The 15,907-nt window shown below is 38.8% G+C and overlaps 1 pseudogene; it reads right to left on the bottom strand.

The window, feature by feature from the left end:
* The window catches only part of LOC102999705 (estrogen-related receptor gamma-like), a 192,151-nt pseudogene that overhangs the window by 109,678 nt on the left and 66,566 nt on the right, over window positions 1-15,907 (bottom strand).

Genomic DNA, 15,907 nt, shown 5'->3' with positions numbered 1-15,907 from the left:
AGACACTAAGGATTCAGCATTTTCCACTCTACTTTCCTCAGCCTAGAATTTCTTTAAAATATCCAGCCATGAAGAAAAAGGAAAGTGAAAATAAAGCAAAAGAATGAGGTATAGGTACCTTAGCAGGTCACATGAGAAGACTTTTTATCTGTGATCTCTCTCACTGTGATGGAGGGGAGGCATAGGAAAGGCCCTGCAACTAACCTCTGCTTCCCTGGCCCATTAGCTGTTTTCCAATGTGCAAATGACTCTGGTCTCCCAGGACCGTTTAAGAGTTCAGCCGACTTCAGCATTCACTCCTTCTGGGTTTCCAGTTAAAATCAATGCATTAACTGCAGTTGCTAGTGAGATTCTGTAACTGCAAGTTAAGTCAGAAAGGTGAGGAAGGGAAGAATTCCCAGCTTTATAAGCTTAGGAACTTCCAAAGAGGCCAGTTCCCGAGTGGCATTAAAATAGAAGTAGAATTACCTGTAAAAGCTGGGGGATTTTGTTCTTTTCTACCTTAAAAAAAGTTTTGATAGATTTTCTCTGCTGGAGCACATAACCAAATAGTTAAAGATTTGTGAGATAATCAGGAGATTCTCTAGCTAATATTTCCTAGGCACACAGAGTTTGAATTGAATCGCTGTTCCGTTTACTTTGTCACCATTAGTGGAGCTTTATTTTTCTACACCATCCCCTCCAGATTCTAATTAATGACTTCTCCGGAGACCTACAGACATATATGAAATCGTTGAGAAATACATTTGTTCACAGACCACAAATTTGGACCTGTTGACTGCAGAGCAGGAAAGTGATGCTACCAACAGAAAATGAAATCATCAGACAGTGACCTGGACTGCCTCTTGGGCACAGATGCTAGGCACCGGCAGTCTCTTCCGCTAAACGATAGCCCGTGACAGCCTACCTGGAAAGGGTGTAGTTCAGAAATACCAGCGGTTCCAACATGAGTCAAACCATTTCTAAGAAAAGGTAGAAACAGTCTACATGGAAACATTAAGAAATAATCCTGTGGTCCTACAGAGAGCAACATCTACAGAAATCAGAAAACAGTCCTGTGATTGCATAGACCTCTTATTTTAGAGTATCTATAACAAGGAATGATTCTGGAATTCTAATAGTTCTGGCACCAAAACCGTTCGCTGAAATCAAGGTCTCCTTGCTCACAAAAGGAAGTAATAGCAGAGAACGGTGGCTTCCATGTGCCAGAAATAATATTTCGCCTCAACACTCTGGTAAGATCAACTAATTAAGAGAAAAACCAAAAGACTTCATTATGAATATCAGTAGAGCAATGGGCTTCAGCATCTAAGAAATCAGGAACAAATTCTGGCTTTGCCATTTACTAGTTGTACCACCTTAGGCAAGTTATTTATATGAGTTATTTAAAATGGGTCTTATATAGAAAACAAACTTATGGTTACCAAAGGGGAAAGGGGTAGGGGATAAATTAGGAGTTTGGGATTAAGAGATACATACTACTATATATAAAATAGATAAACAGTAAGGATCTACTATACAGCACAGAGAGCTACATTCAATATCTTGTAATAAACTGTAATGGAAAAGAAGCCGAAAAAGTATATATATGTATAACTTAATATTTTGCTGTACACCTGAAACTAACACAATATTGTAAATCAACTATACTTCAATTTAAAAAATAGGTCTTACTTTTCTCATTTATATTCATTAACATATGAAATGTCTATGGGCAAGACAGGTGAAAAACAATGGTATTTCTCATCTTCTTTTCTTTTTTTTTTTTGAGACAGGATATATCTATTGCTGTATCATCAGGGTATTCAATATAAATTCAGTACAACGTGACTTCTGAAATACTCTTCTGTCATGGTCACACACATATAAAGGAAAATGTAGAAATGACTTATATATGATGATAGCCCAGGAATTGTTTCTAAAATCATTATTTATGACAAAATTATTTCTATATTCAAGTTTTAATAATGGAACTCAAAGCCTACTAAAGTAGACTGAAAAAGAAGAAATAATTCATCAGTTATATGTTACTGAGCAACTACTATGTGATCGTTGTTATGTTAGGTGCCATGGTCGACTCAAATATAGACAGATAGAGTCCCTGTTCTGAAGCTGTTTATGCTTTGCTCTATGGTAAATACTAAGTGACAAATAGAATAAAAACAATTAATATTGATATTAACACAATATTTTCTGATTTCTTATTTGTTTACTAGGCACTTTGCCAAAGAATATTACAACTATTACCTCATTTAAACCTCAAAACAACCCTCTGAGGCAGTGAGAATTACAACCCCCCATTTTACAGATAAGGCTTAAAAATTCGGGTAAAGCAACTTGTTTGAGATAAGTAATAATAATAAGCAAGTACGTAATAAAGTTTGGATTGAACTCAGATTCTATGTCTGCACTGTCCAGTAAGTTGGTCACCAGCCACATGGGGCTATTTAATTTAACTAAAATTAAGTAACATTAAACATTCAATTCTTCTTTTGCATTAGACACGTTACAAGGGCTCGATCCACAGTCACAGACCCCATCTGATCTGAGACACAGAGCTTTTCATCTTTACACTCTACTTCCCTACATGAAATTAAAATGCTAAGTTGTATGAAACAACATAAAGGCTGGTAAAATTCAGAAGGGAGAAAAATCTATATAATTGTAAATAATCAGGCTTATGATTATTGATGATGGATCATAAATTCCATGAGGGCAGAAACTTGTCTGTCATGTTCACTTTTTTAACCCTGGCATTAATAAAGTGATTGGTATGGAGTCATGCCTCAAAAATATTCATTGAACGGGTGGATAAAAAGTGGATGAATAAATGTTTGAAGATGGGTTTGGCGAATATGTATGATTTTGGTCCATAAGTTGCTAGAAAGCAGCTTCCAGAGGAATAACCCGACCCCAACTCTAGATGTTATAATGAACAGGCTGTATTTCTTGGACAGCACATAGAAATATTTACACCGATTAGACCATAAGGCCAGAATCCACATTCCTTCCAAATATTTCCAAATTATGCATGAATTGATAATAACCTAAGACTGGCTAAGGTCAGAGTAATTGCCACTTAATTGGCTTCAAATATACTAATGATTATGATAATGTTGATACTGAAGAGACTTAATAGGCCTGGAGATAAATGTCTAAGGGAGCAAGGGGTGAATCCGGGGGAGGGGGGGTGGGATAGGGAGGGGATAATTATGGAGGTCATAAGCTTGGAAACCACCAAATGGCAACTCACTATGGTGGTGAAGAAACTTCGCTTTTAGAAGAAATTTTGGAACAAAAGAATGTTCAAAAGGTGGGGCAGGGGGTGGGCAGAGGAAGGAAGAGGAAGTTGTATGCCCCAAAAAAGTCAGGTATGAGGGAAAAGTTTAATTGGGGGAAATTAACTGGACATAGAAAAGCCACTACATAAGGGCTCAGGAGGCCACAAGGAAAACACTTGTAGCTGAGAACTGAGAGGCAGGCCGGGCAAAATGAACTTCACTTCCTAAGTGGGTAACGTGCTGGCTGGAACTGAGAAACAGAACCAGAAATCAGTACCGAGCTAAGCAGAAACACATGCTAAGTGAAACAAGGTAATGCAAATGATCTCATTCTTACATAGTCTACTCCTTCAATTCCCCACATCCCAAATACACCTAAAAAATGCTAATCCAACAGCCCAGGCATCTAAAGCTAGGACTACGCAGCCTATGTAGAAAAGACTTCACAGTTGAAAATGTAATCGTTGAGAATAATAGGGAAGGGATTATGACTTTAGATACACATCATTTTTGGAGAGACAGGTTAACCCAAGGGCAATCACTAAGAAACCCTCCCTTTGGGTTCTGACATCGGGCCCATGATATCCCGACCGCCGTGTAGAAGCAGGGGCTCTTACAATTGGGGCTTTAAGAGTGGAAATCCTAACACTCCTGTCAAAGGTCTCTATAAAGCTTCCTGCTTCCAAAATCATTTCCATGTGCTTCTCTTTTAATGGCATGATTCACAGTCACGTCAATATTAAAAAGCATATAAGCTGAAGTCAGGTAAAAACAAAATGAGGATGTGGATACTCAGCTGAGCTCCACCGCACCTGGCAAGCAGCTTCGAAGGCGCCTGGGCTGTGCTGTCTGCCCGGGGAAGGCTGGGTGGGAGTGGCAGGGCTCTGATAGTTGTTCTCGTGGCCACAAAGCCACACTGGCTCTCAAACAGCACAATCTGCCATTCACTTAAGTCTGGTTTGCCAGGAAGCCCAAGGATGGACTCCCCACCAGTACCATCAGGCTCAGGGAATTTGGCTAGCACCAGGCACCCCAGACTTCTGCCAGCTAATTGGCTTTGGGGAAGCCGCTGACCTACTCTCCACTGAGTGGGTTTTGTGAACCTGGAACCCAGCCTGCCGCTCATCATTGATCAACCTTGGCCAAGCCAGCTGGCTTATTCCTTTGCAGACAGCTTGCCTCAGGGAAGCTGGTTGGTGGCTCGACAACCTACTAAGAGAGAGAGACGCAAAACTCCAGAACAATCTCTCAAGAAATAGCCAGTGCTCGATTTCTTTCGAGGGAGACTTCAAAGTGAACGAAATCATGTCTGATGCCTTGGATAACACAGAGGGAGCAGAATTCTGCGTAGCCTCAACAAGCACGGTAACTAACACGTTAGGAATGGTGCCCAAAGGAAATAAAACCATGGAGCTCTTCATTAAACGGGTCTTATTCAAATATATACCAGAATTCCTTTACATTAAATTTAAGCACAATGTCATGAACAACAGGGTCACGTTGATATATGCGGGGATTGGTGGAAAGGAACAAAAATCTGTTGTCTGGAGGCTGGTGGGGAAAAATTCCACATCCAACAGAGTCCCATATGGCAGGGACCTCCCCTCCCCACTTACCATGCTGTCACTAGACTTCTCGTGTAAGAGCAAATGTTGAAGCAGGTTCTTTCCCCCTTGGGGCAAAATCCATTGGGGATTTTTAATAATCCAAAAGGTATAAAAATTGGTAGCATATTAGATAAATGCTGGCTTCCTATTTCAAATTCACAAATGGAAATGACAAATGAGGACAATCAAATAAATGATTAACTATTAATAGTATTCCCATTAAAGCACGAGGAAGGGAGCTAAGAGAACCGTTCCTTATAATTGCAATCTTTCTGTCCTCTCTCACACTAAGGTGGCGAGCAAGGATAGATGTATTCAGTTCCAATAATTCTCAGTGCTGTGTTTGGTAAGTTCACATGAGAGAATCTCTCCACTTCATTTCTAATGTAATTGTTATTTTCAAAAAACATATAAATATAAAATGGTTCCAGAGAACCAAAGGTCCACAGGGAATACGTGATAGACTAAGACTCACGTGGGTTAGATACAGAGTCATGGACAAATCTTTAAAACATTAGTATTTCAATTTTCCCCATTTATAAAACAGATAAGATTGTAATATCCCAGAGGTCCACTATGGCCACATCCTCAAAACAACTGAGGCAGATGGTATTCAAAGTCAGTGACTCAGATTCACTGCTCTCTACAAAAGCAAAACTTATAAGGAATTTGGTTCTGAACTTCACTTAACTAAAAACTGGAGCCAGAGAGTAAAACTATGTCACGAAACAAAACGTTCCTCTCTGCTCCAATTGGGATTTAAATAAGATGTCACACACTGCTTGACCCCCGAAATCGGGTTCCCAGGAACTGAACAGCTTAAGTGTTACTGATGTTTATTCACACAGTTTATAACTTTATTCCAAAGTTTATGTTGAGATCTCAAGAATCTCATAGTGCGAAGTCACCATGAAAGATCTTCTAGTCTAATCCCCACATGACACTTGAAATTGTTCTCTACATCATCTCTCATAGTGATGGGAAACTTAACTGCCTTTCGACACAGTTCATTCTCTTTCCGGACATGAAGTGAAGAACTCAAAGCGATCAAGTGAGCCCTGGTTCGGAAAAAAACTGGTTTATTTAAGTAATCTTTTAAGAGCTCAGTATCTCATAATACCCATAGCTGCTGAAGAATCCCAAGCTAAATATATAGTAGAATATTCCTACTGTATTAAACAAATACAGAACATAAGCAGTAGAGCCAGAACGCCTGCTCTAAAATCCAGACTCCATCATGCATTGTGAGAACTTTGGCAAGTAACATAATCTCTCTAAGCTTTTCTTTCCTCTGTGAAATGGGGAAATACCCACCTCTGGAGGTCACCATAAGGATTAACAAAAAAAAAATAAAAATCCAACTAAAGCACATAGTACATAGCCTAATGCACATTGAGCTCTCACGAATAAGTGTTATTACTCCTACCCTCAAAATCTTTGCTATTCATTTTAAGACTATTCAGGCTTTCATACCAACAAAGCATGACAAAAAAAAAACCCCAAAAAAGTCACCATCTGGTAGTGCAGTACCTGTACACGAAATAAGTCTTCGTGGCACCTTAAGTATATTCCCAACAGCTTAATGTCAAGACAGAGCTCACGAAAACAGTGCTCTTTGCTATTGCTTACATTATACCTTGAGAGTTTTAATACTCTGCATTAATGAGGGAGCTTCTTAGGATAATATTACAACAGAGAGTGCAAGAAATACCAGTGAGGTCAATGCAGTTCTATTAACTGTCATCTAACAGAGAAATATTTTCCTTGAATACCATTAAAGCTTTCTCCTTTTCTTTGTTCTCCTTTTTGAAGGCAGTAGGAACCCAAATTTCCCTACCAATAATTTCTGTTTTCAACTTGGTAGCATAATGATATTAGACTTGGGGGAAAAAAAATTCACCTTGGCAATGTCTTCTTCAGAGGTTTTTACAAAAGATATTTTGCTAGGATAAATTGCACTAAGCAGGTTCTTTAAGTAAGCAAAAACAAATCTGTTTGTTAATAAATGGGCTGAGTAGTTTTTGTATTTTTTAAAGAGAATCTACCTGGAAAAATGCTACAGCCTTTAAATGAACATTTTATTAAAATGGAAGATATGAAACAGAAGGGTAATTAGGTAAGTAAGTTGCTCTTTGCTGCTTCTGCTGATAGGGTAAACCCAGAAGACTCTCAGAGTTCCCACTGCCATATATAAATCAAAACACAAGCTGGAGTTGCAGCAAAACAGTTCTGGGATAATTTTTCTTTATAACCTGGGGGCTCAAGACAACTGATTGGAGAGATGTAATGGCAGCTAAATGAATAAATGCATAATCTGTGCTCTGTCTCATATGTATGTATATATGTGTACACACACACACACACACACAATGCCTTCTCCAAACTAAAAAGTAGAAGTAGGAAGTATACACTATGGATTATGATAAGATAGCTCAGAATAAATAGGGTCTCTGCACAAAGAATCCTCTACTGCGGAGGGATCCTCTATACTCCTATCATTTTTTCCACTCAAAGATTCCCTAAATATGAGGTAGGTCTTATTAATCGATGAGAGAGAGCAAAAGATGAGGGCCTTCCCTTCTACACAGACTGGCAATGCTCGATGGATTTTAAATGATTTGGCAAGCCAAAAGATTTAAGCAGGGCATAGATGGCATGAGCCTTTTAAGGTACTAGAGAACCAAGAAATGAAAATGAAAGATCATTCTAGATCTTCATACTTTTTCAGGTTAATTTCTTTCCCAGGGACCTATCTAGAAACAGACACTAACTCAGCTTGACCAAAATGAACGGACCTGAATGCATTGTTCTATGCAGTATCTTTTTTTTAAATTAATTAATTAATTAATTTTATTTTTGGCTGCGTTGGGTCTTCGTTGCTGCGTGTGGGATTTCTCTAGTTGCGGTGAGCAGGGGCTTCTCTTGTTGTGGAGCACAGGCTCTAGGCACCTGGGCTTCAGTAGTTGTGGCACATGGGCTCAGTAGTTGTGGCTCACAGGCTCTAGAGCACAGGCTCAGTAGTTGTGGTGCACAGGCTTAGTTGTTCCATGGCACGTGGGACCTTCCCGGACCAGGCCTCAAACCTGTGTCCCCTGCATTGGCAGGCAGATTCTTAACCACTGTGCCACCAGGCAAGTCCCTCTATGCAGTATCTTTAACCTTGCCATTCTCACCTCCACAGCTCCTGATACACAATGCCTTCTCCAACTCACTCTATGCGCAATATTCTAGCTGCTCAGTTATCCTGTAAAGACCTTTCCCGGGCCGATCCCCACCATTATCTGTATCTGCAGTGGCCTCATTAAACTCCAGGTGAAAAGTCTGGTTTCCCCATTCAGAATCCTAAGGAAAAGCCCCTTCCTTAGGAACGCCATTTATGCATGTATCTTAGGCACAAACCCCTTGTTAAGCCCACAAGTTCTGCTGCTTCCTGGGAGTGCCAGCACTGTTTCCCATTTTCTCCACCCTTAAATGAATATTTCGGGCCACTACTGGCCTGCTATACTGAGATGGTGGGCAATCGACCCACAGCTGGAGCAGGAAAGACCCCTTTATGGGCCAAGCCTGCAACATGGCTTGATAGAGCTACAGGAGGAGCCTGAGAATATGACATACCTGACTTTCATCTCACTCCCACTGATATGCAATGGGACCTTGGGTAAGTTACTAAAACTCTCTGAACCTGGAGTTCTTCATCTGATTAATGAGAATCTGACACCCAGGGTCCCACTATTTTCCTCACAGTGAGTATTAAGGTGATAATAAAACCGTAATATCCTGTGCCTTTCCACACTGAATAACATTTCAAATGCTGATTCCCAACCACTGCTTTGACTTTACCCTGAACAGGAAGACTCACGATTATACCATATCTTGTAAATTGCCAGCCTAGAATCTTCACCCTTCTATTTTTTAGACTTTTAAAAAGTGGAGGAAAATATTGAGCACCTCTGGAATAGAAACTTACTTTAAAGATGTCAAATCAGGTATGAAAGGTAAATACGGTTATCGACAAAACACATAACATAGTTATGTGTTTTGTTTGTTTTAATGACTCATTTTCCCCCAAAGGAAGTATTCAGAAGGCACTTAAAATTATATAAACTCGCTCTTCTCCTTTCCCACTTATGGCAATGTTTTTATTTTAAAAATCTAACAACAAAACTTCAAATATATCTGACCAGGAGGTATGTACCTCCTGCTTTTCTAGAAAGATGCAAAGCATCCAAAGAATTATTCAGTTAAGACAAAATTGACAAAGTAGCACAATTCACTCGCCATGTCTATCGAATCATAGTTCTTATTGTATTTTCAAACTTATGGATACAGTTAGCAGCAGCAGTAATAATTATAAGTATCTTTGTGTCATATATTGGTACTATGTTTCTAGAGACATTATATCATTTTTAACAAAACTTATAGAATTTTAGAATAGAAGAGATGAGAAAGAAAGTAGTCTAACTGCTCTCCGGCACATAAGGAAATGAAGGCAGAGTTGAATGGACTTGCTTAAAATCACAATGCAAGGTTGTGGAAAATCAGAATTAAAAGTCAAAACACAATGTTTTGCCAGACACATGGGAGAAGCTCACTTAATATTTATGGAGGTGTGCTAAAACTTATTTCTCTCCTCTGATTTTTTTTCCACGATGGTCTGATATCAATGTCACCTCAGTAAAATTTAATGTACCTATGAGGTTAGTAGAATTCTTATATTTCTTCTTGCACGTTTGAAAAGGTGTGTGATTTGTCCATTTTCTTTGGTAGACAAAGGATTAAGTTCCATATTTATAAATAAATAGGTTGAAGCAAGTGAGTCCTAGAGGTCATATACCTTGCCCCAGGTCCAGGAGGAGACAGAGCCAGGGCTTGAATCTAGCTCCACCTGACCTTAAAGCTTGACCCCTACCGTCGCCAGCAACAATAGCTAACCTTGACCTGGTCCTTGCTCTGGGTCACATGGTATGCTGAGCACCTAACCTGCAGTATCTTATTGGCTATTCACAACAACATTTTATTTGCAAATACTATTATTGCCACTACCATTTTGCAAATGATGAAAGTGATGATTAGAAAGGTTAAGTAACCATCTTTTTAAAGGCGAAGTGAAAAGCACAATTTCTTGGCATGAAATAACTAAACCAGTCCGCCAGCCTGCCTGGATTCATCTGTACTATGGCATGCAGGCTGGCCTGGCTGGGGAATATAATATTGCACACAAATGTGCATCTCTTGCTCTCATGTGCAAGAGTCAAAGAAAAATACTTGAGTTGCCAAGGTGAAACCCATCACGCCAATAAAGAGCAAAAAGCCTTTCTTCAATCTTTTGATCCGTGAATTCTATACATAAATAAAATAATTATTGCTTTCATAAAATATCTGTTTGCCACTGACAGAAAACAGAACCGGTATGTCCTACAATAGCCTTTAAACAACTAAGGAGAAAGATCAAAATAAAAATAAATCTTGACCAGATTTATAGGTGCACGCTGATTAGTTCTTGTTTTTTCCTTCACATAAACAATACCTGAAAACAATGAGAAGGGAATGTTGAGACTAGGTATCTTGTAACAGATGGGTTTTCTCTGACTTACAGTATGGTATCATGCCGAAAAAATAATGCTGGCCCATCATTCGTGAGGCTTGGCAGAAAGTAGAGCCCAGAAAAAGCGAAGGGGATTTTTCAGGATGCGGAATGGTGCAACCACTTGGATTTGAACAAAGTACCATTTTTTTTAACTGTACTTCTCACAGTTTTATGTTGTTGCATTTTGTTGTTTTCCCCACACAACTGTTTCTTTGCTTCCACTGGTAACAATTTTTTGATTCAAAAATTCTAATATTAAAACCAAACATCGCTCATCTGGATATGATCCTGGTGCTGACTAATGAGAAGCCACGTCTTATAGGAATTTAATAACACACACTGTGATGTAACTGGAGTTGTTTACCCGCTAAGCCACCACTTCCATTTTGTACCTCACATCCTTAGTAGAAATGCCAGTCAGTAAAACCAAGACATTATTTTTAAAAGAGTAAAAGTCTCATCTTTCTATAAACGCCCTTTTTAATGAAAACATCTTCATTTCCCTCAAGCAGCACTTTATCGAAGATGCACATGGCTAGGTGAATAAAAATACCTGTGAAAGGAAAGAAGATTCCCATCAAAGCTGTTGAAATCTGATTTCATTTCAGATTCTGGAACTCATGTTGTTTTCTGTTTAAATAGATTTGGTCTGTCAATTTCCCGACCTGCTGTACCATCAGCCTGTATGGACTGCTGTGGCCGACACGGGGGTTGTAGAGACAAATATTATTACGGACCGGTGATCGAATTGAACAGGTTTACACTGGAATAGATTTACAACATCATGATCTCTGACATACTGCATGGGACTGAAACCCCTCTCCATCCATAAAGATACATTTAAGACAGTATCATTCTCTCCAGGCTGAGAAGGTAAGCCTTGAGCCAAGGAGATGGCCAAACGTAACTGTGCATTTATATGCAGGGTGTAATGCAATATTTCACTGTATTTTTTTAAGGACACAAGAAAAAGAGTATTCCATATTTACTCATAACTATCATCTCCTTTCTATTTGGGGGAAGGGGCTTAGAGATATTTTTCCACCAAAGTGGGCACGAGGAAGTAAAGGAAAATAAATTATTTTTTGAGTATATCAGCAACAGCAGCAATTCCCTTGAAAACAGTCCCTCTAAAGGCTTGATAACAGCAACTGAAGAGGTGTGAATTATAGATAAGCACCCGTCCTATTTACTTTCACCAACAGTGTTTAATTAAACGCAGTTCACACCTTTTCAGTCACTCTAACCACCCTTCAAGATTGTTCCTGCTTGAAAACACAATGGGGAAAATTATTTAGGGGAAAATATGTTTTCTACTTCCTCCTTAAACCTGGAAGGGCAAATAGGTGAGTACACTGTAGCAGCAAAATCAAACTGATCAAAACAATCCTATTTCCCTGGACATGGAGGCGTATCTCCATGTATTTTAGTTTTTGACAATAAAATCCAAATCTAGGACACACCCATTCAAAGTGTTAATTGATACATTACTTTTATAACATTTTTAAAACATTGATTTGCTTTTGGAAAATAACGATTCCTCAAGTCCAAACTCTAAATTAAGCCTTTTCGAATGAGTGTTAAGTTTGGTTTGAGTCTCTACAGCTCAACTAAGTGGCAATATAAAGATAATTAAGACCAAAAATATGATTGTCAATCACTTGTTACACTCTGAAATATGTTTTGTTTGCTACTCTGCTATGGGGTTTAAGGCAATTACTAAGGTAATGTTTCCACCACAAGAAAGTCAGCTATCACCACTGTCCTAACTCAGAGGAAAACTCTTTGTCATATGGGTTGGGCAGTTATCATTGGATTATTATTCATATGTTTTCCTTTGTTAAAATTGTTATCCTTTTAGTATCTTCCACATAAGCTTTCTTCTAGCAAGAGGAACCACGTCTGTCGTTTTCACTGCGGCATCACTGGAGCCTAGGATAGTGCTTGGCACGTGAGAGGAACTTAATAAATATTTAGGAAATGGATTATAAATGCAAAACATGCTCACTGTGGAAAAATCCGAACAGTGCCAAAAGCTATAGAGTAAACAAGAAAAGTACTCCCTACCCTGACTTTTTTTCACTAGTGTTAACACTGGTACCAATCTTTATCCTTCCTTCTGTTTCTCCATGCATATACCATCCTAATGTGTGTGTATTAATATAAATTATTACAGTACAAATTTGTATAATTTTTTTATTTAATATAAATGCAATATAAGCATATTTTATATAAAATATATTTATATGTAAATTGAATCATCCTACTAGGCAATTTGTTTTCTTTTTTTAATTATTGAATTAAAGTTGATTTACAATGTTGTGTTAGTTTCAGGTGTACAGCAAAGTGATTCAGTTGTATATATATATATACATATATATGTATATATATATGTATATATATATATATATACACACACACATATATATTTATCTTTTTTAGATTCTTTTCTATTATAGGCTATTACAAGATATTGAATATAGTTCCCTGTGCTATAGAGTAGGTCCTTGTTGTTTATCTATTTTATATATAGTAGTGTGTATCTGTTAATCTCAAACTCCTAATTTATCCCTCCCCCCTCAATTTCCCCTTTGGTAACCGCAGGTTAGTTTTCTGTGTCTGTGAGTCTGTTTCTGTTTTGTAAATAAGTTCATTTGTGTCATTTTATTAGATTCCACACATAAGTGATATATCATATGATTTTTGTCTTTCTCTCTCTGACTTACTTCACTTAGTATGATAATCTCTAGGTCCATCCATGTTGCTGCAGGCAATCTGTTTTCTATTTTATTTTTATACTTGGCAAAATATCTTGGTCCTCTTTCCATAAGGCTTTAATGATAAAGTTACACGCTTGTTTACAATTATTTTTCAACTTGAGGATGAGAAGACTTTGGGAGAATCTTCTTAGTTCCTAGTCAGTGGAGGAGTTAATTCTTAGTGGACAAGAGAAAAATAGCATGAATTCCACGTACCCAAATATAATCTGATTCATTCATCTTCCTATGACATTGTTCACAGTTAAAATCTTGGAATAAGAACAAGCCAGGGGCTTCCCTGGTGGCGCAGTGGTTGAGAATCTGCCTGCTAATGCAGGGGACACGGGTTCGAGCCCTGGTCTGGGAAGATCCCACATGCCACGGAGCAGCTGGGCCCGTGAGCCACAGCTACTGAGCCTGCGCGTCTGGAGCCTGTGCCCCGCAACGGGAGGGGCCGCGATAGTGAAAGGCCCGCGCACCGCGATGAAGAGCGGTCCCCGCACCGCGATGAAGAGTGGCCCCCACTTGCCGTAACCAGAGAAAACCCTCGCACGAACCGAAGACCCAACACAGCCAAAAATAAATAAATAAATAAATAAAGTAGCTATAAAATTTAAAAAAAAAAAAAAAAAAAAAAGAACAAGCCAGGAAAAATTATGAGATCTGGTGATGCCATACCTAATTGAAGCTCTGGTTCATTCATGAGGAATAAATACTTGGATCTACTTGGATTCAGAAGTTAAAAAAGAGGTGATCTCGGGACTACGCTGGTGGTGCAGTGGTTAGGAATCCGCCTGCCAGTTCAGGAAACATGGGTTCCAGCCCTGGTCCGGGAAGATCCCACATGCCGTGGAGCAACTAAGCCCGTGCGCCACAACTACTGAAGCCCATGTGCCTAGGGCCTGTGCTCCACAACAAGAGAAGCCACCACAATGAGAGGCCCGCGCACCACGGCGAGGAGTGGCCCCGGCTCCCCGCGACTAGAGAAAACCCACGCACAGCAATGAAGACCCAATGCAGCCAAAAATAAATAAATAAATAAATTTACTAAAAAAAAAAAAAATAGCCTATAAAAAAATAGGTGATCTCCAGTAACAACAAATTATACAAACTCATAAGGCTGACCCCAGGAACAAGGTACAGTCTATGACTCAACAGAAACAGTACATTTAAATATTTAATTTACCTCATATTCTTTCAAACTTCAATGACCATATTTCCATTTTGTTACTGTATAAAATTATCATATTTATTTTAAACTCTGGCAAATTTTCTGAAGAGAAGGAAACAGTAAAACCTAAATGCAGTATATAAAATGCACATCTACAAAGCACATACATATACAGAAATATATTAAAAACAAACCAAAAACTAAACCTAGGCCTCCCACAGAGAAGAACAATTTTTCTCCATCTCCAAGCTAAAATGTTAGTTTCACTAGACATACTGAAATATACAAAGATTTCAGGAACTTTGATTTGGGTGGGAGACTTGAGTGAATTCTAGAATCTATTTGGGTTCAGTTCCTGGCTCTGCCCTCATCTGCTGTGTGAACTTAGGCAACTCGTTTAGCACGGAATACATGCTCATTGTTATTATTTTGTGTCTGTTGTTGTTATCCCCAACTGAAAGCAACAATTTTAATACCATTGTTACAAACTCTTTATAATAGAATTTAAGTCCCAAAGAAAAGACTAGAGAAGAATAAAGAGTGCTTTAAACCTAAGATGAATTTTTAAAAAAGAAAGAAAACGGTACCCATATGAAGTGATGGATGTGTTAATTACCTTGATTGTGGCAATTATTTCACAATATATATTAATGAAATACAGGTCATCTACCTTAAAAATACGCAATTTTTATTTGTCAGTTATACCTCAGTAAAGATGGGGTGATCTCTCTGTAGACCTAGTAGTGTAAAGAAAGCAAAAAGACAATGACAGTAGCCTCTTGGCTACCCTTCATCCTTTGCCTTCTGCAAATTGTAAAGATGAAAAGAACCCGAACTGCCAAGCATACCTGGTGGGTTTAGCTACACATCAGATGTGTCCTACCTTGTCCCTTCCTGTTGATGTCAAGCAGTTAGCCACGAGAGATCAGCAAGTCCGGGTATAAAGGAGGAGTATTCTGCTATCAGATTCAGGATACTTACTGTGACCCCAGAGTTGCCTGGTTTCTCTAATATTTTTGTAATTCCCTGTGCATCCCACACCCCCAGCCTAAAGTACAGGAGCACTAGCACACAGCCTTACCTTCTTTGAGCATGCCCACTTTTAAACACTTCATGAAGCGGCAAGCCTGGCAGGATTTACGTCTGCGCTTTGTGATTTCACATTCATTCGTGGCAGGGCAGCTATATTCTATATTACCTAAAACACAGAGTTTAAGAAAAGAAGCTGTTAGATTTGCAAGACCCAGGCAACCCTAGCATCCCCAAGGCAACACCAACTCTGCTACTCCTGCCGTCCTCCCTCAAAAAAAAGTCAACGGCAGTCATGAGGATGTCACAAATATGAAGCCAGATGCTCGCTATAACCGCTGAAGATGCATCAAATAATGAGAAGATATATGGTGAAGCTCTTCAAAAGATTAAGCTTAAAATCAGCCTTTAAAATTATGCTTCATCCACTCATACAAAGTAGCGGTCTTCCAGAATTTGAGGATCCGAAAGAA

The sequence above is a fragment of the Balaenoptera acutorostrata genome, chromosome 1 (assembly GCF_949987535.1).
Source record: "Balaenoptera acutorostrata chromosome 1, mBalAcu1.1, whole genome shotgun sequence".
NCBI classification, from domain to species: Eukaryota; Metazoa; Chordata; class Mammalia; order Artiodactyla; family Balaenopteridae; genus Balaenoptera; species Balaenoptera acutorostrata.
Note: the sequence above shows the minus strand (reverse complement) of the source record. Positions and strands in the feature narration are given on the sequence as shown.